This window comes from Mustela putorius, unplaced genomic scaffold (genome assembly GCF_011764305.1).
Source record: "Mustela putorius furo isolate JIRA1106 unplaced genomic scaffold, ASM1176430v1.1 tig00003875_pilon_pilon_pilon, whole genome shotgun sequence".
In the NCBI taxonomy this organism is placed as follows: Eukaryota; Metazoa; Chordata; class Mammalia; order Carnivora; family Mustelidae; genus Mustela; species Mustela putorius.
In genome coordinates, this window is record NW_025422026.1 from 8,072,760 (window position 1) to 8,095,187 (window position 22,428).

A 22,428-nucleotide genomic window follows, 5' to 3' on the forward strand; every position below is an offset into this window, starting at 1 on the left:
GACAAATCACCAATCCACAGACCTGGGCAAAGGGAGAAGGGTTAACCTCTGATTGTTTGTTTGTTTTACCTCCTTATCTTATTGCCCTGTAGCTTGCCCTTGAATATCTCTGTTGTTTCTTTTAGTGGGAAGAAGTCAACTCTCATCCTTCTAGGAGTCCAAGGACTCTATGTGTAGGTACTGGGAGCATTGCCCTAGCCATCCACTCCTTTGGGTACACTAGCTCGGGTTTATTTGTAGTTTAGTGTGCATATATCACAAAAGCCATCTAGGAAGTATTGAGTTTGGACGGCAATGAAATTATATGGCAGAAAGATCACAAAGGGAAAGTGGATATACATTTGGTGGGGGGGAGGGAGGCTATACTGTTTGGTAAATTTCAGTGTATGATATAGTTAGAAATTTCTCTTTATGTTCTAATGGTAGTTTATTGACTCTACTCTGTGAAGATTAGGGGTTTGGCTGAACCAGGCACTAAATTCTATTTCTAATTGAATTGACTTTGGTTCAATCTATGCCCCAGTGTCAGGTATCCAAGATGGATTGTGGTCTACCTTTTACTTCTTGGCAGGCAAGCCAGCAACCTAACCAGATTCAGTAGGGAATGAAGATGAACATTCTCAGGACAGGTGGGATTACCTTACTTAATGTTACTGTAGTCCATATAAATCGAATACAAGTTTCTAAATACACGAACACTGATGATAATTGTGTTTATAGAACAAGGCAGAATAGAGAGCCTGAGGTATATTTAATCGCAATGGCTTATTGTATAGATTGGAAATGTGAGGCTTGTTCTGCTGGCACATGGAAATGTGCAAGATGGTCATAGCCAAGAGACTGGCTGTTTGGGCACTCCGAGTTTTAAAGAGAAATGGCTGGGGATCATCACTGGATCAATCAGTCCAAATAAATGCTTTAACACTTCATAACTTCAGTCCAAAGACAATTGTGTTTGGGATATCAGACATATTTAATAGTTTTAAGAAAATCCCTTTAAAGCAAATTTGGTGCCTTGGGCTTCCCTGTTTTACTTTCTGTCTAAGTGGGTTAAGATTGCCCGGGAGCAAACATAAAATGAATTCTTTTTGAGGCATTTGTGGGATTTGAGTTGAGGAACCCTATCATCCCAGTGCTCCTTGGGGCATGGTAGTGATTTTTTTTTTCCCCTCTTGAGAAGAGTACTGAGAATGTCTTTTCCCTACTCAGAAAACTTTGCTATTCCATGAACTCCAAGTACTAAAGTTCACCATGCAAGACTATTGATTTTAGTAATAGAAATCAATATTCCATTGAGTTTTACAATAGCATCATACACTTTTAGAAATAAGATACCATTTCTTGGTATCTTGGTTCCCACTCTACCAGTCTTCTCAACTAACCATTCCTTTACATTCTGTCCTACCAATTTCTCAGCCAGTTTCTTTTTCTTACCTCTGTCATTTTGCTTCCTTCTGAATGGGAGATGTCTTTCTTGTCTCTAACACATTTCTTGATACATAGAAGGTTCTCAATAAGCAATTCTTGCCATGAATGAAGGAGGGAATAGCTCTGTAATCGAAACCTTTTCTGGCTCTTTTCCATTCCTACTTTATTAACATTCTTTTTGTCCTTCAAAGCCTACATTAAAAAATGTCACCTCATGAAACATTCTAATTGTATTATTTTAATTAAATTTGCTCCATCTTCTTTTTCTGTTTAAAGTTCTTTGTAGGTTATTTGTAGCCTTTTCCACCCTGTTAATTATATTTAAGAGTTGTGTGTCTCTGCACTGGTTTGTAAACTCCTTGAAGGTCAAAGTTGTGTTTTCTTTATCAGATCAATGGTAATTACCATGGTCTTTGCATACAGTAGGTCTAATGACCATGGTTTACTTGAAGGTATAGATCACTTGAATTTTAAATGTAGCATTACTTTAACTAATTCTCTAAAGGCTTGGCTCCACAAAAACTATTCTGTATATATTTATCTACCTTTCTTTTTTATTTAAATTCAGTTAGCCAACATATAGTATATTATTAGCTTTTGATGTAGTATCTGTATTTTGATGTACTATCTACTGATAGGAAATATAAAAAAGAAATACATTCAAGAGGAAGAGCAGGTTTGACTGGTATATGAAATAGAGTGAAAATAGCACCTATAAGGAAAGTAGAGCTTCTGTTCAAGATCACTAGGCTAAGAGTCTTTTCAAGCAAAAAATAACATGTGATTTCCTAGGTTTCTTAGACTTGGGTTGTTTGAGGTTGTGAGGTCTCCTGCTTGAGCTTTATTCCATGGGAATAGAAGACTCCCCACTTAACTCAGCTTTTGGTTCCCATCTCATTTTCCTGGAACAGGCCTGGTGTTGTGTGGGTTAGCTTTGGTTTGGAATTTGGGAGCTCTGCTTTCATGGAACTTGCCCTTTTTGATAGAAAGTAAATCAGAAGCTAACTACTAAATCTATTCCATTTTATAAGGATGGTAAGTTTCCTTTGGAGTATACAAAGTAAACTCATCTCACCAATTCAGAAGAGAAATCTGATGCTGGTGGTATGGGAGTGTTCCTGGTGCCAACAACAGCAAGTACAGAAGCTTCGAGGTGATAGTGAGACTTAAAGTACAGCAAGAAGGTCAGCTAGCTGGGCAGAGGGAGTGAGGATGAGTTGTAGGTAAGGTGGTCAGAGAAATAATGTGAATTTTGAGTAACATCAGAACATGGTTTAACTTACCTTCTGAGAAAGTTTCTGTGTTTGCTACATTAGGAGTGACTAGAGGTGGGCAAACCTCTAGTTTGGAGTGAGAGGGGATGGTTTGACCAAGGAGGTAGTGATGAGGGTCCTGGGAAGTACTGAGTTCTTGTTTTGGTTTAAAGGATTTGCAGGTGGATTCGCTGTGTGGTATGAGAGATGGATAGAGGAATTCAAGATGACTGCAAAGTTTGAGCCTGAGCAAATGGAAATATGTATTTGCCCTTAAATGAGCTGGGAAAAAAAGAAAAAAGAAAGAAAAAAAAACATAAAGGACAGTCAGGTTGGAGGGAAAATCTGAAATGTGATTTTAGGCATGGTAAGTTTCAAATACGTACTAGTTATTCATGTGAGGATATTAAGTAGGTAGCTGGACATCAGAGCCTGGATATCAGGGGAGTGATCAAAGTTGAACTGTAATTCTTGTAGCTGTCAACATAGAGATAGAATTTAAAGACACGTATTAGATGATATCATGTGAGGAATGATTAAGTATACAGAAGAGCTCAAGTACTCACCCCTGAGAGAAAAGGAGGAGCCAGGAGCCATCAACGGAGTGATAGCTCCAGAGGGAGTGGCCAGTGAAGTGGGTTGAAAACCAGATGAGTGTAGTGTTTTAGGACTGGAGAGAAGAAAGCTACTTCTCCAAGTTTCCAATTTCCAATCCATCAACATTTTTGTTTGCTTTTTCAATCTCTCTCTCTCTTCCCTTTGGTTTGGTAGACAACTGGGTGAGTCTGTGATCTACTCTGACAGATGTTTAACAAACTGAGAGCGCTAAGATTATCTTATCCCCTTCGAAATAGCCCCCTTGGGAGGACATGTACTTCCAAAAATAAGGCTGTTTTGCCCAAGTCATGTGCAGAACTCTATTTTGGGGAATTACCATCGTCTCCCTTAGGATACTCACTGATAGCACATAATTATGTTCTGAAAGATAATTTTGTTGGAGGGTTAGTGTTTCCTCCCCTCAACCCAAGCCTGATGAGTAAGTGCTGTCGAGCCAGACATCAGTATACATAGTCAACACCAAAATATGAATGCAAAGGAATAGGATTCACATCTTCTCCTTATTCTTTTAAGCAACATTTGTCTTTTTATTTCAAAAGCCATATATGCTCACTAATTTTAATTAAATAATGAGAATATACAGATTTTTTAAAAAGGGGAAAAGCACCCGTAATCTTACCGTTCTTGTTTGTAAATATTTGGCATTATTTTCTTATTTTTTCCATCTGTTTTTCATTTCACTTACTAGAGACTGGAGATCTTATAAACTTCCTAGGATGACCATTAAGTTGTAGCTCAAAATAAGAGCTACACATGATTGTAGAAAGTCATCCAGAAAGTAATACATTCTATTACTTGGAAGTGTGAAGATGTGAATGTGCAACTTCTAATTTTTTTTAATGATTCTGCTTATTTATTTGAGATAGTGTGAGAGAGAGCATGGATGGGGGGAGGGTAAGAGAAGAAGGATAAGGAGAAGCAGTCTTCCTGCTTAAGCAGAAAGACAGACAGACATGGGGCTCAAACCCAGGACCCTAGGATCATGACCTGAGCTGAAGACACTTAACCAGTTTACTGAGCCATCCAGGCGCCCCTACGACTTCTAATTTTTAATATGCATCTTATCTCCTTCATCTTCTTTTGCCTCTCTCCCTATCCTGAGTCCCGCTTCTAGGTGGTCAGCTGATGAGAAAAGAGAGTGGGGTTTGTAGTCAGACACACTTGGATTTAAATGGCTGTTCTGTGAATGTGAACTTATTTATTCTGTCTGAGCCTCATTTCCTTCTGCACTAAAATGTGAATCTTAACAGGGAACTCTACATAAGTAATTAATAAAGCATTTATAATGTACTTAGCACATCATAGGTGCTCATCAAAATTTAACATAATTGAAAACATATGGGTTTTATGTTCGGACAAACATAATGCCTTCAGTTTTCCTTATCTATACATCTTATTGGCTTGTCATAATGATTAAATTAAATCATGCATATAACATGCAACAGAAAGACTGGAGTATAATAGATGTCCAGGAAATCTTTGTTGAAGGAATGGATATATTGTGTATTTCAGGCTTTATTTCTAGTCCAATGCACACAGTAGGGCTCCAGATAACTTTTTTAAAATTAAAAGGAAATGTATTTCTTTACAGTCACATACTTGTTCTCATGCCGCTCCAGAGAGACGTGCCATGCTATTTTCCTTGAAAATATGCAGGCGATGCAGGGGGTACTATTTTCAGTAGGAGGTAGATTAGTAAAATAAATAAGTAAACACACTCTCCTCACATGAAAACACATTAGTTATAAAGAAAAATTTTGAACACTGATGAAAACAAAGAAACAGACTAAAAATATTAGTAAGGATTCTGTGATTCTGTTCTAATTGTAGTTTTCCTAATTGTAGAGGCTATGCAACAGCATTGTCGATTGGAGCTCGAAGCTTCAAAACCCAAGTTCAAACAGGGAGACCCAAGGCTTCCTAGTTTCATTCTGGTTTCCACAGTCCCTTCATTGTGTGTGCCTTTAACCTTGCAACTCATAATGTCCAGGTCTGTTCCTGACCTCAATTCTATGCATTTGGCTCTTCAGCAACCCTTAACTATGTCCTCATGGTATACATTCATGGTCATGGCTATAACTCCTTGTGTAAGCTTCCTTTCCTGCCTCTCCATTGTTGATCTCCAGGGGAGACCTCTCACGGTACATTTAAATGTTGTGAAGCTTGCATTTCAAATGTTTTATTCCATCACAATGGGCTCTTAAACTCTAATATCTGTTCGGGGTAAAACGTTCTCTGAGAGAATAAAATTTGTGATAAAGGAGCTTCGTTGCAAATCCTGCCCACTTACACTTCTTTCTCTGCCTCTGTCTCTCTCTGCCCCCTGTGCCCCGATCCCCACCAGATACGTGGTACCCACATGATGATAAAATGCTATATTTTATTTATTTGATCATAAAATATAGCAACTTAGTGAAAAGACTCAGTTACTATAAGTTAAAAGAGCTCCAAAAGACAATGGTTTCAATGCCCTCCTTTTCCTCTGAATGGTGTGATAATGTTTTATTTCATTTATTTATTTATTTATTTATTTATTTATTTATTTATTTGACAGAGAGAGAGATCACAAGTAGGCAGAGAGGCAGGCGGGGGGGTGGGGTGGGGGGGAAGCAGGCTCCCTGCTGAGCAGAGAGCCCAATGCGGGGCTCCATCTCAGGACCCTGAGATCATGACCTGAGCTGAAGGCAGAGGCTTAACCCACTGAGCCACCCAGGTGCCCCGGCTATTTTTTTTTTTTTTCAAAATAATTGAACACAGATATCAACTATGGGTCAGAGCGACCACACTGTGACGTGTTTATGGGTGGGAAAGGTAGAACCTAAAGCTTATGACTATGGGACTCGGGTTGAAAGTGACCTGACTGGCAAGAACAACTGTCACCTTCTGCCTTTGCTTCAGTGAAGTCCATCCCAAATTTTGTGTGCAGTACAGTTTGTCCCTGGGTGATATGGTGACCAATAACTCTCATGCTCGCATAATCACTAGGACCCAGAGCCAGAAGATTTCTGCCACTGATGAAGATCTTTACCATGAATAATTACAAATGAAGCAGGCGATCATTTGTGTCATGGTTCATTGGCTCTGTCAGGGTGAAACAGAGGCATTTTTCACTCTCTTCCGTCTACCACATGCACGATTAATATGCCTTTGTAGATTACTGTAAATAATTCAAATGTTTATTAAAAACTCTGTTGGACGATCAAGGAATCATAGATAATAGGAGAGAATACCATCCAATTTATTTTTACTTGGCATGCTCCATCCATCATATCACAAACTGCTTCAAGGGGAAACACAAAAGGAGGCAGGGTTTTCAGGCAAGATTCAGAGAGGAGGTCATTTAAAATGATCGGAGGAGAAAGTGTTAAGAGAGTGATACTTCGCTTGGAGGGTCCCAGTGATTTTGTTGGATTAGGTCATTTTGCTGATTCAGCTCTGACATGGTTATTTTAATCAGTATTCCAGCAGAAGAACTTGGCTCACAGTAAGGAGGAATGGGTATACTGTCTAACTGCCTATCTGCAAGCAGCTCAACTTCTGGGGCCCTCTGTATTTGGGATATATAGGCAGAGGAAATGTGAACCCACTTCTGACCCCCCTGGGACACAGGCATTATGGCTCAACACATTGTCATAGTACATTGCACCTGCCAAGCGGGCCCCATGTGAGATGAAACAGGGGACCAAGTCAAAGGTGGCATCCTAGTCTAAGCTCTGATGTTCTTGGCGGAGCCTGGTCAGTTGCCCTCAGCCCAAGTGACCCCTATAGTTATTAATGGTAAGTAATAATATCTGTCATTTACTAGATGACTTTGTGTGGCAGGCACTGCCTTTGGTAAGTTGCTGGCTTGGAAGCCTGATTACAGATTGTGGAGTTTAGAGTATTCGCTTCAAACATATAAAATCATTGACTTGAGCAAATTCTTTAACTTCTTTATGCCGAAGATTTTTTATCTATGAAAAGTGTATAACAATGAAACCCACTTCACAGCATTATTGATTGTACAACAGTCCCTATGAAGAAAGACTAGCCTATGACTAACAATACCAGTACTTGAAAATATTAGCAATCATTATTAATCTCACTTAGCACTTATATTAATAACTAATGCATTATCATGAGTGTACTTTAATAGTATGACAGTATTATCATGTACATTTTATAGAAAAGGCTAGTGAGACTCAATGACACTGAACACTGTGGGTATGTCCTAGCTAATATTAGAATATAGTCTTTTTTGATTTCATAGCATGCTTCAAATGTGGCTATCAAAATGCTTCCCTTTTACTCAGTATACAAATAGAATTTAAAGTCATTACAACCTCAGGACCTTGTCAACCATTCTAGGTATTTCAAACACACAGGATTTATTTCAGAAAGTTGGATGCCATGGGGTAGAAAGTACTCTAAGAGTTAAAAGGGGATAGACAGAAGGCAAGAGGAGCAGAATAAAAAAGAATACTCAAAGATTAAGAGCTATTAATGTTCTCAGTAGACCCACAGGAAGGTACTGTACCTCTTGGTACATTGCTAGTTGTGCTGTTGTGGTCACTTCCACTGATAGGGGCTGGAAGAAGTGAGAACGTGCAGTCCCTATCTGGGAGGCTGGAGACTGAAATCACACTATCTCTGTTTTCTCTAATCAACTGCCACACTGCCAGATCCAGAAGCAGGAAGTATCTCTCTTTTCCTCGACTTCTGATTCCCCAACTCTGGGTCCCATTGATGGAGCCCAACAGAAACCAGGTAGACTAGGAGTCTGCAAATAGTGAGCACAGTGACACTAACCTTTTAGCTGCAACTCTTCTTTTAGTTCACAAGATTGTGGCTTTGCCCATCTAGACAAATCAGTAGATCTACTATGTAGTACAGAAAACACCAGCCCTTCCTTAGTTGAGAATGGTTTGTATGGGGAAGTTATTCCCTTACAGGAGTAAAAAAGGTAGAAATACAAGGGGACCATTCCCAAAATATACCCAGAGCTAAACAAAATGGGATGTTGATAGTGCCCTAGTAAACTGGAATATTCAGGAAGCCAACTCTTCATGATTGAACAACTCCCACCAGTCTTCGGTTGGCCAGGAGACCAATGAAGCCAAATGGTAGTCATGGCCTGTTTTCTTGGTGAGTTTCAGCTGGGCTTATGCTGTGATGGCAGAACAACAACAACAACAACAACATCCACGATCTCAGTGGTTTATTACATAGTTTATTCCTTAAATGCCCACTCTGCTCCAGGTTAGGCCCTGTCCACAGCCTCCTGCTCAATGGCATAGTGATCGAATCTGTTCATGTGGCTTCATCATCTGAAGGCACCACTATCACACTCACCACCCAAGGGGAAACATGGTTGGAAGGTTAAGAGAGGGATTTTCATTATCTGAACAGGAAGTGATACAACTCACTTGTGTTCATAATGTTCCAAGAGAGTAATCACTTGACCTTGACCAATTCAAGGGACTCTGAAGTGAAATATAGCCTTCTCATGTCCCACAAAATTGAGGAGACCGGGAGGGTGGGATGCTGGTTATGTCCACTTCACACAAGCTGTTCTGTGATTGACTCTGCTGCATGGTTGGAAATGACTGGATATTTTTTATCATCCTGGAAGTTATACAAAGAATATGTTTTCATTAATGCTGACATTAAAAGGCAAAAAAAAAAAAATCTGCACTTGTGGCAATTACATTCGATTATGTCCTCAAAACCTGGCAATTAGTCTCTCTGTTTGTGATTCTTTATTGAGAAGGATTTGAGAAGCACTGTATATGCATGTATGTATATCATCTCTCTATATATATGATTATCTCTTCCTGATGAATTGCTACCTATTTTATTAATAATATACCTTCATACTTATATTTCTAATATTGGCTTACATTGGTGACACCAATATCTTCCCTTAACTGTCTGATGTATGACTTTGGTCTATTTCTTCAGAAAGACAAATTATTTCTTTAAACCATCTACAATTCTTTAACTTGAAAATATTTGCCCAACATTCTGTAGGACCCATTCTTTTAAAGTGTCTGATTATTTTGAACAAAGAGATCAAGGCTCTGTCTTAATCCATGCAATATTATGTTTCCCAAACCAACAAGTGTAAAGCCAGGTGTTCTAGGAAAGGTGATAGAGCATTCTCAAAGCTCCAAATTTCAAGTTCAGTAAATAAGACTAGCTGTAAGTTGTGAAGAATTTTTAATTTTATCTCAAGAGTTCATTCTTTCAGGAAACTGGTATACCCCATTTAATATGACGGTAATAGAAATACGTTAGCTGAATAATTAGGGTATTTTGTTTAAAAACTAAAGAGAAGTTCCTGGTAACTGACAAGATGTCTCTTGAGTCTCTATTATGTGACTATCTTGATGCTGTGGATATCTGTCAAATATTGATAATTCTGGTTTGTGAAAGCATCAGTTGAGAGGACAGATGAGAACAAAAAGCATCTATAAAACATTATAAGTGCATTCTGAAAGAATGACTTATGAATGGATTATTAATTAAATTTGTGAATTAATGAATTAATGATTTAGGTCTCCAACCAAAAATCTTAAAGAAAGCATTAAACAATCAAATATAGCCCAGAACTTTATGAAATGCTTTTCTGTTTTCAAGTTGTTTTATTTCTTATGGATTATATTTACAAAACCTAAATCTTCCTGAAAATGCCTTTCATAACAAAGATTTAGTATAGCCTCGGTTAATCAAATTTCTTAGAAAGAGTCTACTAAGAACTGGCAGTACTTCTATTTTGTGCATTTGAACAGAATGTTTAGTTACAGATCCCATTGTTAAAACTATTCCAGAAGATTTTGGTAAATTCAGTACTTAGCAATAAAGCAAATTTAATCCACGTAAAAGAGGTGATTATATATCTGTATTGATTTGCTAGGGCTGCCAAAATAGTTTGCCACAAACTGGGTATCAAAACAAACAAAATGAAACAAAACACAGAAATTTATTCTTCTACAGTTCTGGAGGTTACAAGTCTACAATCAGGATGTTTACAGGGCTATACTTTCTCTGAATACAATAGAGGAGAATCTGTTCACTGTCCCTCTCTTAGTTTCTGATATTGTCAGCCAATCCCAAGCATTCCTTGGCTTGTAAGTGTATCACTCCCTCACTAACCTTACCTCCTTGTCATGTGGCATTCTTCCTTGTGCCTCATTCTCCATGTGTCTTGTCCTTTCTTATAAGGATACAAGGTCTGTTAGGTTGGGAATCGCATCTTGACTACCTCTGCAAAAGACCTTATTTCCAGATAAAGTCATGTTCACGGGAACTGGGGGTTAGGACTTCAACATATTTTGGGGGAAGGTAGAATTCAGTGCACCATGTGATGAATGACTTTCAGTTAAGGTGAACAAAAAGCTCCAATGAAAAACCTTTGAAAGCAGTTGTCTAAGAATTGTTAGCACTTTTCTAGCTACACGTTTTCACTTGATGCATCTTTTTAAAGAGATTTTGCTTATTTATTTTGGGAGAGAGAGCGCACAAGCGGGGGGAGGGACAGAAAGAGAGGGAGAAGCAGACTCCCCACTGAGCAGTGAGCCCCACGTGGACCTCAATCCCAGGCCCGCAGGATCCTGACTAGAGCCAAAGGCAGATGTTTAACCAACTGAGCTACCCTGGTGTCCCACACCTGATGCATCCATTTAAAAACACACTTGTGCTGTTCATGAATTTAATTCAGAATCATACAATCTAGCTTCATCTCTGGACAGAATTTCAGGTCGGCTCCCACAGAGTTGGATAAAATGTTAACCATTCTTTCTTAAATAGGTGGATTTTACCCTTCATTCCCACCCCAAATTGAGTGATACTGACCTGAGCTTCTTTTATTTCTCAATGAATGCATCTTATGTCATCTGGTTTCTTAATCAGAATAAGAATACAGGGGAAAGAAATATCAACCTAAAAACAGAGAAGCTGGGAATGGAAAGAGAAAATTGGAAATTCAAACTCAGCTCCATAAATCCCTGAGAATGTTTCATTTGATGGTATTTACCTGTTAATTAGGATCAAAGGAGAATAATCATATAATAAAGCTCATAAAAGCATACTGGCTGAATATTAATGAATTCAGTGATGGGCTTCTGTTTCCAGGCAACCGAATATCCCCCAAGAGTATTAATGTTGGTTGTAAAACAACAACAACAGCTCAGGCAGGAGTGCTTGTGGCTCTGTTGAACAAAGGCTTAGAATCCCCTAGGCCACACTGCCACTCTTCCTGGGTTGCAGATTGCAGCGATGGCTTCAAGACCACCACCCTTGTTGTTTCTATCCTGTCTGTCACTGACATGAACTGCACACTCAAAACTCACTGGGAGCTGGTAATAAATACATGTTGGCATGCATGGGTGGAATAGGGAACTGAAGGACTGCCTACCATGCTAAGGAACATTACAAAGGGGGTTTGCATTTTCATCCACACTCTACCGCTATTAGATTGACGTCTCTCTGTTTTGTTTCCTTTCTGTCCACAACAGGAAAGAAAGGGACAATGAAAGAAAGAGAGAGAGAAAGGAAGGGAAGGAAAAGGAAGGAAAGAAGGGAAGAGGGAGGGAGAGAAGAAAGGAGAAAGTCATTAGACTAGCTGAACAGAAGAATCATCTGCAGTTCTACCAGCCTACGGGTAGCCATGATTACAAGAATAAAACAAAACAAAACCAGCAGACAAAAAACCAAAACACTACTCAAATTTTAAGTGGAGGTGCTAGTAGATATAACAGAAATAAACTGGCATGCCAGAAGGATGTGTTCGGGGCCCAAAGTCAAGATTAGAAAAAACATTGGTCCAGTCTCAGACAAAGCAATTAGTGGTCTCCTTGTGATACACAGGTGATCTAATTATCTTCACCTCTCATCTAGCCTCATGCCTGACTGCTTCTGACCCCATGCCACAGCCCTAGTCACAGCTGCCCCTAACCATTCTTCTGATGGAGTCAGAATGAGTAAGGGACATGGACATTAACTTGTGTTCTCACCAGCATTAATCTTCTCATCAAATCTATCCCACGTAGCATTCAAGAATGATGGGCTAGCCCAGAGCCAGTACATATACCTGTCACTCTCCCAAGCCCACTGTCAGTGCTTCATAATCCTAGGCAATCAGCTTCAACAGAAGGGTCTTGCTTATGATCTGTAAAAACAAACATGGCCACCTATGGTGATCTCACACACGGGGCATAGGCAGCTAGCCCCTCGGGGGATTTACTGCTAGTTCTTCCCTTAGCAGCCTCCAGCCAATGGGAAGGTTGCCTCCATTCTACATTGCTAGGCTTCATAAAATGCATGCATTTATAGGAGCAGGTCTTCATTTGTAACACTATTTCAGGCAGCCACCAGCCTATAATTTATTTCCGCTTTATATCTCATGCTGCTCCCTTCTCATTAACCACATTTTTCATATTTTACAGCTGAAACTGGAAAAAAAAATATCTGTTTCCCTGAATCTAACCTAGCCATTGGCATGATTTCCCAGAAGGAAGACTAACTAAGGAAAGGGAAAAAGGAATTATGGTTATGGGCACAGGGTTTCAAATCAGGAAGAGCTATGTTCTAGTGGCAGCTGTCAGCATCTGTGAATCCAGGGCAAGTCACTTGGCCTCTCTGAGCATTTGTTTCTTCATCTATAAGATAAGAATAAAATGACCTATGACACAAGGTTGTTGTGAGAATTAAATTAGATAGTGTATTTTAAGACATCTTGTACTGAGGCTAGCAATTTCAACACTCAATAAATGGTAGCTATTACCATAATGGTGATGATCACCATTATTATTACCATTATTATGGAAATATGCAAAGAGCTAACATCCTCAAATTGAGACGGTTAGAGCTAGTTCATATATATGTATGAAAATTGTCCATTGAAAATTGACCATTGATGTGGACAGGATTCATAGAAAAAAATGCGGATTTTTTTCTGCATTCTGAAACTCTAGTAATTGCTTTCCTGGAGGAGTGAGGACAGGATATAACATTTAGAATGTCTGATTCTTCTTAGCCCCCTGTGTAAAATGGGGATAGTCGTGGCTGTATTGTTGGGTTAGTGGTGTTGGGAGGTGTAAGGGGAAAAGAGATATATTGCAATATGTTACATGTCATAAGATGATCATGCCTTTGAATATTGTCTTCTTTCGACCCCTCCTTTCCCTTCATGGACCTCCTGCTACCATGCTACTCTTTACCAGCACAGTAGCTCCTCTGCGTCGATTCAAGCCCATTCAAACCACTCCCATTGCAACACAGGGTCATTGGGGTTCTCCCGATGGATGCTCTCCTCCTCCTACCCAACTGCAGTTAAGGCAGTTCCGCTGGGCACCTGAAACCAGTCAAACTGAGACTTTGGATTCAATTTGTCTTCCAAATAACATATACAGAAATCATGCAATGACTGAAATAGTATTGTGGGGGGTGGTTCTTGGATGTCTATGGACATGGAATATCTTGGGAACTTTTAAAAAAAATGTATATTCTTGGAAATGTCTTTCTAATTAAGTAGGGTCCAATAATCATAATTTTCTTTTAATTTAATTTAATTTAATTATTTCTTGTGTTCCAAAATTTATTGTTTATGCACCACACCCAATGCTCCATGCAATACGTGCCCTCCTTAATACCCACCACCAGGCTCACGCAACCCCCCACCCTGTCTCCTCCCAAACCCTCAGTTTGTTTCTCAGAGTCCACAGTCTTTCATAGTTAGTCTCCCCGTCTGATTTCCCCCAATCCACTTCTCCGCTCCATCTCCCAATGTCATCCATAATTCTAACAAACTTTCCAGAAAATTGTGGGAAATCCTATAAGTAGGAATGTCAGTAATGAGACTGATGCCTGTGTGGGGGAGGGGAAGAGCACTCTTAATATCACGAGCTAGGAAGCTGCCTAATTTCCCTGTGCAAGACCACACACCTTTCTGCATTCCCCTGGCATGGGATGTCTCCTCTTTACAGAGCCATAAAACAGGTATTAATTTTGATGCTGTTGTTTTTCAGTGAAACCTCTCTAAAACAAAATTGGGGTCTATGTCCTTTGGTCTTCTTGAGCAAACTGTCTCCTCTTCCCCCAATTTTTTTCTACCTTAATAAATACCTTTCTGTATTCTTGCGAGTCTTTCTCACACCCTTCTCCTCTGCCTCACCTGGCCAACTTTAGATATCTGGTTTAGGCATCATCCCTGCCAGGAAATCTATCTATCCTGAGACCCTCCAGGAAAAGCTAAGACCTTTCTCTGGCATCTCATAGCACTTACAGAAGTGAGTTGAGATCATTGGTTTGCATATTTTTCCTTTCATTAGACTGTGAATTCCTGGAAGCTATTGATAATATATGATTCATTTCTGTATCCCCCAGAGCCTCACACAGAAACATAGATACATGAGATTCTATCTTATATGTTTTTTGCTCACTATCTTCTTTCTTCTTTCCTCAGTGGAAACACATGGGATGCTGATCTCCCCCACCTTTTTCTCTTCTCCATCTTTTTGCTTTTCCTCACCCACCTCCTTTCCCTTCTTCCTATCCTGGAGTACATAGTGACTGTGGAGGTCAGAATCAAGGCTGGGGAAATTGGGACTGTGGATATAAACGTAGGAGTGGCTGTGTTCAGAAGATGTTTTATTACAATTCGCTAGGGTGGCTAGGAAGAATAAGAAGGCTAAAGTTTTCTTTTTAGAGGATTAACATTTCTGCCCACACCAAGGAGCTTATAAAACTTAAAACACAGGAGATCACAGATGTCAAATACGGATCATGTCTGAAGGAAAATGGAAGAAAAGAACTTCATTTTCTTTCTGGGTGACGATGGTAGTCACCTTTAGATGAATTAGTAATCAGCTCTGGAGGAAGTCTCTACCCTCATGTAGTGATACTTATTCATGTGTTGGTAGGCTAGAGGCCAGCCCATTTCCCCTGTCCTGTTTTCCCAGGGAACCCCGAATCTCTGCTTCTTGTTGTGTTATGATTATTGGCAACATACTGCAATTGTTGTCTCCTTGGATGTGAGTAGATAATTTCAGGACCTCAGGGAAAGGGTTTGTGGCTATGGTTTAATGGCGCTAATGATGCAAGGTGGTCCTGTCTCATAGGTGAGAGAGAAAGGTGAAAGTCAGGTTCAATCTCGCGCATACATTTTCTTATAGACACACTGTAAAGGAGAGAGAGTTACTTTCAAATCCAGTTGTCAAAAGCCTCTATGCTCAACGACCAGTTCTTGGCTGAAAATTTTTGGCTAACTTTTCCTTTATGAAATAGAAAGACCAAGGATCATTTTAGATTCCTGGCTGGCTTGAACTTGATGGATAGACAAATGCACCATCTACACTTGTCCACAGAAAGGAACTCCCCGCTTACTTCTTAATCATGGACAGTAGGTGCCAAGACATTTTCTTACAACAATTTGGTATGTGCCTTTTATCCACAGCTGTTTCCTACATAATGAGCATAGATGGATACATCTTAAAGACTTCAGAAGTATGGTTTGGACCTGAACCCAGATGGCCAGATGCTTAATCAAAAGTGTTTGTGAACCATCCAAACTTCTTGTATGTCGGGAACTAAGAGAAGCACTTTTCCTCATGATACCTTGGCATTTTCGGGATAAGACCCTGGCTAATGCAAGAACAGCATTTTCTCAAAGTTTTGGCTCTTCACCAAAACTTTACAGTGCCTTCCTAGGAAGATGCCGGCTATGCAATTTATTCATGCAATTCATCTCCCGGGGCCTTTTGAAAGGCTGAGTGAAGAACCTCCCCATTCAGATAAAGAGACTGACCGTATAATGAAGGAGCATTATCTGTAGTGTTGCTAAGGAATGAGGTGAAGTCTTCTTTCTGTGTCTTTCCGACGCATGTTATTCTCAGTAAATGCAGATTCTACCACTGAACTTTAGTGGTAAAATTAAATAATTTTTATTCTTCATTTTTAGTTCATTTTTTAAAAATGAATTGTATAGTTTTCATAGTTTTTTTTTTTTTTTTTGTCTCAGAGTAGTTTGAGGTTGATTATTCCTTTCTGCGTGTCTAAAATCAGTTAGCTTTGGCCAAGAGAATAGTTGTGCCCAATTAAATGAGACGATTCTTCACTAACAGGGATACCTGGCAGGTGCATAATGGGTATTTAGTTTCACTGGAAGAATCACTAAGTGAAAGTATGTAGTTGAGTAGCTCCTCACTTTATCCATATTAGTCTTAGCCGTTGACTAATGGTGAGTACACACGTAATAAAAGAAAATGTAACTTTAAGCAAAACATAAAGAAATGGAAATGCTACATAAGAAAAGATTTTTTTCATCATGCAATTTTCTTTATAGATTACCACTGCTTAAATCTTCGTCTAATCGTGAATATATTTCCTTTTAAAAATCAATTTTCAGGAGCACCTGTGGCTCAGGCAGCTAAGCATCCCAATCCTGGTTTTGGCTCAGGCGATGATCTCATGGATCGTGAGATTGCACTCTCTCTGTGAAACGTGTAAGCCTGATGATTCACAAACCTGTACCCCTGGGGCATATAATACATTATACATATTAATAAAAATTTAAAGGAATCAAATTTAAATTTGCTTTATCCTTTGTTTTTAAGTTCAGGAAAAGAAGGTCAGAGACTAATCATAGGTAATGACCAAAATGAAAGCCATTGGTAAAAAATATTCAGTTTTTTATACCATGGTGACAATATTTGATTTAAGGCTTCTAGATCCATGCTTACTCATTATTTCCATTTTTCAGAAATCTTTTCATTCCTTTAAAGTTTTTTACATAAACTTTTTAGTTTAGAACAGTTTTAGACTTATAGTATTATTGCAAAGATAGTAGTTCCCATACACCCACATCCCGTTTCTCTTATAAATAACATCTTACATTTGTTGTAGTTAATAAACCAATAATGCTATATATTATTAACTGAAGCCTAAGCTTCATTTAGATTTATTTTTTTTACCTAATACTTTTGTTTGTTTGTTTGTTTGTTTGTTTTCTGTTCTAGGACCCCATTCAGGATACCACATTACATTTGTGGTATGTCTTAGGCTCTTCTTAACTATGACTCATTTATTTTGACAAATATTCACCATATTTGGGGTTGTCTTAGGTGTTAAACTAGTAAAAGTTGGCAATTAGGTTTTATTGCATTTGCCAATTTCATTTGATTGGAGGACAGCATTGAGTGCTGTTCTCAGAATGACTGTGAGTCTTGCATCTGGTTTAATAGGAATCAGAATGACGTCAGCCAGATAAAAAAGGCAGTGAATGGTAGCACATGGACTTGACGTTGGTTTCACCCAGGCTGTTTACAGTAGAAATAAAATAGAAATAATCACCTCTTACATTTATTAGTTTACATCACATTTATGAGGCTCTAATCCTACATGCATGAAACTTCACCAGTAATGTATGTCATCTCTCTCATTCATCTGAAATTCATTGAACAGATAGTGTGTGCTGGGTTCTTGGCTTGTTCATGGAGAAGAGAGAGAAACTGGACATGGACCCTGTACCTATAACTTGGTGTTACCTTATATTATTTATAGGAAAGACCTAGTATACAAAAGGTGATCATTGTGAAACTGATCAGAAGAAAGGTTGTGTGTATCTGTGTGTGTTAAAGTCGGACTAGAGTTAATTGCCCAGATAGGCAGGAAAAAAATAAAAAGAATAGGAATAAGAGAAAGGGCTATTCCAAGTGCATGGAGTATTTGGGATGAGGATGGTGAAAGGGTGCAGAAAGTCCTATAAATCTAACTTCTAGGGAACATAAGGGACAAGCGATGTTCTTTGCCAGGAACCCACTTACCTTGGGTCTTTGGGTCTCAAACAATTACGTCACTATATGCACCTCATCTTTTCTGTATTCCAAACCAATATATAGGTTTTCAGGACTTGGAAGGGGGTACTGTTGGCCCCAAAATTAAGATTGATAGACTCTTGATGCTTAGCTTAAATTGGCTGGACTTCTGTCTGCTCCAAACTGTGGTAATCTTGAAGCTGATTTGTGAGTGTAACTTGTAGGATCAATTTTGTCATTTCAAAGTTACACCATGGCGTTCTGTCTGGGAATTCAAATGCAAGAATGGGGGAAGGAAATTAATATATTCTAAGGATGACGTTAAGCCAAGATCTAGGTGAGCTGCTTTTCAAACATATCTTATTTAACTTCATAATGAATTTGGAAAGCACGTTACAAACTCGACATATTGCTAGAGAAAAAGGCATACACATTTTGGCTCTCCCTCTTGGAAGGTTCACCGGGACATAGAGGCTAAGATGTTCTACCTCCCTTGACTGCCACAGGTGTGGTCTGTGCTAGATACAATAATGCCTCAAAGGCATTCATTCCCTAAGGCCTTGATCTTGTAAATAGGTTGCTCTGTAAGGCAAAATGGGTCTCTCCAAATACTATTAAGGTCGATGACCTTCAAATAAATACATGAGGCATCTGCTTGGCTCAGTTCATCATGTATGAGACTCTTGATCTCAGGGTTGAGTTTGAGTTCCATGTTAGGTGTAGAGATTACTTAAAAACAGTAAGGGGACACCTGGGCAGTTCAGTTGGTTGTCTGGCTCTAGATTTCTGCTCAGGTCATGATCCCATGGATTGTGAGATGGAGCCCCACATTGGGTTCCATACTCAGTGAGGAGACTGCTTGGATTCCTTTTGCCCTTCCCCTTCCTCTCTCTCTCTCAAATAAATAAATATATCTTTAAAAAAAATAAGGTCACTTTCCTGGATTATCTAGGGGAGTTCAATTTAAGGACATGAGCCCTTAAAATCAGAGTACTGTCTTTGGTTGCAAGCAGAAGAGGGACCAGACAGAAAAGACAGACTGCAGTATCAGAGAGATTTGAAACACAAGAAGGACTGACTGTCCACTGGTGGTTTGGAAGACAAAGAGGGCTATAAACTAGGGAACTGAGTATTCTCTAGAGACTGAGAGTTACTTCTGGCCTCTCATGTGAAACTTAATCCTACAACCACATGGAACTGAATATGGCCAAGGACCTGAGTGTGTTAAGAAATGGATTTGTGGGACACCTGGGTGGCTCAGTCAGTTAGGCGTCTGCCTTAGGCTCAGGTCATGATCCTGGAGTCTGGGGATCCAATCCCGTGTTGGGCTCCCTGCTTGATGGGGAGTCTGCTTTTCTCTCTGCCCTTTAGCCCACTTGTGTTCTGTTTCAAACAAATAAAACTTTAAAAAAAAAAAAAAGTGGATTTTTCCCCAGACTCTCAGCAAAGAACACAACTTCCTTTGACACCTTGATTTTAATGCAGTTTTTGTCTTCTAACATATAGGACTATGAGATAATAGATGGGTATTGTTTTAAGCTACCAGTTTGCCATAATTTGTTTGGGCAGCCAAGGAAAAACAATTCAGGGGCCCATGGCACTGACCCAAATGGGACATGTGATAGGGTAGGGAGGCCTTACTGAATCAGTGGGCCATGGAATAAAGGAGAAGTAAGGGCATCTGGGTACAGAAGCTGGTATGAGCCCTTGGAAACAGTAGCAGAGTCTAGACAAGCTTCAGATCCAAAGGAGATGGGACTATTGTGAGGACATTTGTAAGGAGAAGGGGACAGGAATGAAACAGAGCTAAGAGTGGGTCCTAGACTCTTCAAGAAAGAAAAGAATTATGCTTGTGATGGATTCCTATTAGAGGAAGGATGGCGTATGGTCATTACTGGAAAATCTGGGGCAACAAAAGAGGTAGACTCCGAAGGGCAGAGTCCCCTTCCCCATTCATGGCCACTTCTACTCATCTTCAAGTCTCAGTTCTATCCAAACCTCCACAATCCTACCTCAACGCCCAGACTGGCTTACCCTCCGGCCTCCCTTCTGATGGTGCCTCCCTACATCAAAGAACTCAGCACTGTCGAGTGACTACATATTTCCACACTCTACTTAGTAAATTTAGAGTGACTATTGACTATTACACTAACATCCATCCCCGAGGCAATGCCTGGAACACAGAGAGCTCTCCTATTTGTTTTGTAGTAAAGATCATATTACCTTGAATTTCTCTTTCTTAAGGCTATGCTCTTGACCATGAGATTGACCAGTACCTCTTGTTAATTGATCGTTGGGGAAGCCACTGCAGGAGCATTCCAGGCCAGCTCAGATCAGGTTTAATTTCTGGGGCTATACTGTTTAGGTTAGCTTTTGGTATTTCCACTTTACGCGTTCATGTGAATGGGTTAGCGTGAAATTGGGGTGAATATCATTACCGCTAGGTGACATAAAAAATCTAACTTGTTGCACTGATTATTAGTCAAAACAGAAGTCAAAACACATGATTATCATGATATAGCCAGCACTTGGGAGACAAAGTTGCAATTTACATGGTGCCTGCTTCTCTGTGTGAACCTTGTAGATTTCTACCTGCCTTAACAACAGAGAACACCTGAGCAGCACCTTTGACTCTTAGCTATAGCTCATATGTCACTTTTCTGGCAGGAAGGCACTCAAGGCCTTAAATGTTAGATCTGCCACCAAAAATCTATCAGCCTTCTTGGAAGCTACGCACGTCTGTCTCCCTAGCATCGTTGCCAGCAATGCGTTAATTGTTCACTCTGAATAGAGACCATATGGACTCTAAATGCCAAGGTTTGAAATATTTTTTTCCTTTCATTTTGAAAGGCTTTTACTTGAAATGGGAAAGGTTCTAAACATTGCTTCATTTCTTCAGGGAAAGAAAAGGGGAAGAAAAAATTGTCTTCCACAAAATGCCGGGAAAACACAACAAACCAATGAAAAAACCACACAAGAAAACTTCCCCCAATGTAATGTTTTAACTCTCTACTCATTTATAGGCACAATTAGCAAGGAGCTGGCTCTAATGGACGCAAAAGAAAAATAGATTTCAGCTTATTTTATAAACAGGGGAGGGAGGGGGGATCCATCTTCCCAGTGATTGTAGCAGAGAAATGGACCAATTAGTTGAGGCAAAAAAGAGGAGAGTGGCAAAGAAATATTCATTGTTTTCTCTTTCAAAGCCCCAGCTTGACAATATGTGTTTTTCTTAACTGGCTCTGGGATGGTAATTAGCATAACTCAGGGCTGAGCTTGGCGCTGAGATATGGGGCTGGTTTCCCTGCTCTACATGGCTCTCCCAGCAGCAAGAGAGGCCCGCATAGGGAGGTCACACCTCGGGGTCCCCATCACGTGAAAGCTGTAATGGATACAAATGAGCCCTGTGGTTATTTACCACCACAACATGCTCCACAAAAGCCTTTGCATACCAATGTCAAATGTCTGGCACATAGGCGAAGGTTCCTTTTCCTGGAATGACTAGCTTAGAAGTATCCCCACCTCTTTCCCTTTCAGTCCTTAAGGGAGCGTAAAGATGGGGAAGGAAATCCACGAGGAGCATCTTTGTGTGGCAGCATAAACTCCAGGGCAGCCTCTGGGTCAGGTGGAGTCACCAGGACACCCTGGGCTGAGCTAGTGACTTTTATGGTGAAATCCTGAAAAACTCACCCAATGCCATTGCATGGCAAAAGCTATCCTGGCCATTTATGAAATGTTCCTCTGGAGTTCCATTCTTTGGAAACTCGTGTCCCTTTAACATAACAAAATGAAACCAGGTAAAATTGAAGGCATAAGTTTCCTCTAAGGTTGGTCTCCTGCTCTCCAATTATCTTTGATTTTGATTCTGAGTCAAGAATTCTATCCTTGGCCCCTCGCTCTCAGCTCCATCTGGCCAAGTCCAGCCTGTTTCAGATAGCATTTCCTTTAGGGACAATTTTCTGATCGGTCTCCAACCCAGCAAAGTGGCTTTCTTAACTTCTTCCTTGTAATGCTTTGTATCTTTTCTCTGACATTTCTTCTCCATTCCACAGGCTAACACTTTGTCTACTTGTCATAGTCCCCTAATAAATTTCAACTTTCCTGGAAGAATAGGCTTGTGTCCCACTCTTTTATATCCATAGGGCACCCAGACTGTGTCTGGTACAAAAAGTTGCCACGAACTGATTATCTTCCTGTTCTTCATATAACCTTGGGTATTAACCTATACCTTCTGGCTTCATATTGATTAGGGTTTAGTTTTTCATTGTAACAGAGCAACAGTCCACACATGGGTCCACACTCTTGGCCTTCAGATGAGTCAGGAATACACATGTGGT